At 39.4% G+C, this 3930-nt stretch overlaps 1 pseudogene; it reads right to left on the bottom strand.

The window, feature by feature from the left end:
* Nucleotides 1-908: 908 nt before the first annotated feature.
* Nucleotides 909-1032, bottom strand: LOC143648976 (U1 spliceosomal RNA; annotated as a pseudogene).
* Between the last annotated feature and the right edge of the window lie 2898 nt (nucleotides 1033-3930).

The raw sequence follows: 3930 nt of genomic DNA, 5'->3' as shown, positions 1-3930 counted from the left end.
AACTATCTTCCATGATACTGACTCAGAGGTGGCACTCGATAACTTCCAGCTCTTTCTCCAAACATCTGAAATCGTGACCAACATGAATGCAATCATTGCTCTACAGATTCCAACCACACCCGGTTCAGCATATCTTCCTGCTAGATGCCCTGGCATTCTCATGCAGCTTTCAAGTAATGACGCCACTCAATTGCATATTGGGCAGAGAGAGTAGTGGTAATGGGAGCCTGTAGAGGGAGGCGCTGGCCTTAGAAACAGGTAGATCCCATGTTAGATCCTGCCTGGCTCTGCCACTTTCTAGCTATGTGACCTTGGAAAGTTATTTAATTTTTCTAAGCCCCAGTTTCTTCCTATAGAGAATGGGGCAATAGCACCTATATTGCAGAGTTGATGAGAGTTGCCAATGACATGATGTTGGCAAATTACCTACACAATAGTTGATATTTAGAGGTGGAAAAAGGCAGTTGTCACCCATGGAAAATGGTCTGATTTATTGAAAAGTTTTCTTTCAGAAGGAGGAATTATAAATCAGAATATCTGCATCCCTCCATGATTATGTATAACGTATATCACATCAAGGCTTGCATATTTAGGAATTACAGAATTTTATGGCCAGATTTTATGCTCACATTTCTCATTTTGCAAATGATCAAACATTGCAGAGGATGCTATTATTAAAAATTCAGTTTACCAAAGAACATGGGTTTTTTAAATTAAGATAATTCATATATGTGAAAATCTTTATAGTTTGCAAAGCAGTTCATAGTTTACAAATCACTTTCATATACCTTATCTCACCTGATCAGCTTAGTAACCCTGTACCATGAGTCAGAACTCCAACTTTGACTTCCTACTTACCCCTTCCCATTTTACTTACCATATATTCTTTTCTCCTTTATCTTTTAACAGAGGAGAATGCAAATGCAGTCCCCCACTACCACAAATTATGTCGTCGAATTTCCCACATTAGGGGAAATCGCCTTGCCCTGGGAAAACCACCTTTGTGATCATGGTGTCTCCCTTGGATTATATTCTTATAATCCAAACATCTTGGACTCCACTCCTGCATCGTGATTTGTTCTCTTCTTTTTTGACAGGAATGCCCTCTTTCCCCTCCCCCTTCCCCCATCTACTTTTTAAAGTCCTCTTGATTCATCAAGTTCTAATTCAGTTTCCTTCCCTTACACAAGCCATCCCATATTCTTCTAGCAGATGTCTGTAGAGGGCTTCTATAGTTTTTACCTATATAGTATCTGTTCTAGTTTGCCAGAATGTGATATACCAGAAACTGAAGGGTTTTTAAAAGGAGAATTCATTAAGCTGTGAGTTTATTGTTCTAAGACTATGAAAATGTCCCAATTAAAGCAAGTCTATAAAAATGTCCAAATTAAGGCACCAGGAGATTACCTTCACTCAAGAAAGGCCAATGAAGTTCAGGGTTTCTATCTCAACTGGAAAGGCACATGGTGAACATGGCCACATCTGTATCTTTCTCTCCAGGCTTCCTGTTTCATGAAGCTCCCATGGGGGCGTTTTCCTTCTTTATCTCCAAAGATCTGTGGCTGCACAGACTTTGGGCTCCAGTAAGCAACCCCACCTTGAACGGGTGGAGACACACCTCCATGGAAATTATCTAATCAAAAGTTATGAACCACAATTGGGTGAGTCACATCTCCACAGATAATTTAAAACTTCCACCCAGCAAAATTGAATGAGGATTAAAGGACATGGCTTTTCTGGGGTCCATAAATTCAAACCAGCACAGTATTCTCTCTCACTTCTTATGTTATCAATATCTTCTATTCAAAATTTTTCTCATGGGACCGTCAAATGCAGTGCCCAGTTTTGCCCCTACCTGCCCTTCCAAGTTCCCCACCACCACAGAAAGAGGGGTGGTAGTGGGGAACCAGCATTTCTGAACCCCTCCATGAATATCTATTGACACAGATCTCTTGCTTCCTGGTGACCTATAGAAAGGAAGCAGTAGTGGTAGTCTAGGATTCTGGAGAGAAGTGCTGGGTTTAGGAACCATCACCTCGAAGGCAACCTCAAAAAGACTCTCTATAATATTTAAAATAATGATATATGCTGTTATTTGAATGTATAAAATAACTACATTTATCCTGTATATCTAAGATACGAAATATGGGAAGGCATTAAGGAAAAAAAGGGGAGGGGGAGCAATATTTATTTTGTCTTTGATATTTGTTACACACTTCTATTTTACAACCACCTTACATGCAAATTAAACTAGATAACAGATGCTCTCTTGCCCAATTACCCTTTTTTTTTTGCATGCCAGGTCTCCGGCATGGCAGGCGAGAACTCTGCCTGCTGAGCCACCATGGCCTGCCTGCCCAATTACTTTTTTAATAGATGTTTTTTAATCAGCAAAATGTTCATGACCAACAATGAAACAAGGAAGGGAAAGTAACTATAAACACTTGCTATAAGCTTGGGAATGACAGCCAAGGAAACAAGTAAGACACTGGCACAGAAAAGCTCAGGATGGTGCAGCTCCTGGCCCTGCCCTGGCCCCCAAAACCAATCCTGAGGAAGGTTGCTCAGTCACAAATGCCTTCTGATTTGGAGGAAAGCAAACTGAAAAGGTGAGGTGTTTGTTTGGGGAAAATTCATACAAGCATCTTCTATAGTCATAGCTGTACCCAGCACCACAGACTTCAAGGGCTACCAAGGCTTGGCACCTTGCACGACATTGTGCTTGGCTGGAGGTGTGAGGTGCTGGTCAACAAGGTGGGAGATGCCTCTGGGTGGGTGAAGTAGGCTCCACAGCCAATTATAAAGAAATCGGGGCAGCAAGGAGAGAGTCTTTCCTCCTGCAGGCTCCCTGCCACTTCAAATACTCCCTTCAGTGGGTATTTGAAGCAATGGGATAGAAACTTCATGAATAAATCAGAACATCATCTGTAATCATTAACAAAAGATGAATCTGAATGGGGCTTGTCCTCTGTTTGGTCACACAAAACAGCCCCCTGAGCCAAATCGCTCAGTGTGAATGGATTACAAAAGAAATCAGCCATGGCCTTAGCTGAATATGAGATGTAGACAATTCAGACCAATGAGTAATAAAACAAAGCTGTCTCCATGCACTGCCCCAAACCCCACGGTCAAATTACCAAATTCTAATGTTCAATTTACATACCCACCAAAAATATGGAATGTTTACTCTACTCCACTTCCCAACAACACAGTCTTTTATCAAACTTTTCAATCTTTTGCCCTTTGTTGTAGCTTAAAAAAAAAAAAGATTTCATTGTATTTGCAAATACACGTTCTCTACACAAGTGGCAAAAGAAAACACGGTGAACTTTAAAATAATTTTAAGATGGGGAAGATTTTTCAAGTACAACACAAAACCTGGATCATAAAAGAGTAACAAATTTTATTAAATACAACTTGACATTTCTGCATGTGGACAAGAACATAAATAAAATCAAAAACAGATGGCGAGCTGGGAAAAATACTATCGCATATAAAATAAAAAAGTAATTTTGTTAATTCATAAAGCATTCTCATAAATCTATATGAGTAAAGTGACAAATGAGGAAACAGAGCAAAAATACTTTCTTCAGTACAAACTATGTGTCTTCTCTCTTTTATGCTCTTAAATAGTTTTACACTGCCCTTGGGACAAAAATAAAAATCCTTACGTAGCTTACTATCTTAATCCTGCCACATACACCCCCCTACTTTCATTATGGTCTTTTCTAGTTTTCTTGACTTTATTATGCTTTCTCTCCCCATGGAACACACCATGTTCCTCCAAAGGAAAAATAAAGTGAAACTCAACTGTTTTTAAAATAATTTTTTTATTATTAGAGAAATAGAAGGTTTACAGAAAATTCAGAGACTGCAGAAAATATAAAACTCCCATATATCCCCTCACTTTTATGTGCAGTTTTCCCTGTC

Source organism: Tamandua tetradactyla, chromosome 10 (genome assembly GCF_023851605.1).
Source record: "Tamandua tetradactyla isolate mTamTet1 chromosome 10, mTamTet1.pri, whole genome shotgun sequence".
Classification (NCBI taxonomy): Eukaryota; Metazoa; Chordata; class Mammalia; order Pilosa; family Myrmecophagidae; genus Tamandua; species Tamandua tetradactyla.
The sequence above is the reverse complement of the archived record's forward strand: the minus strand, read 5'-3'. Positions and strand labels throughout refer to the sequence as shown.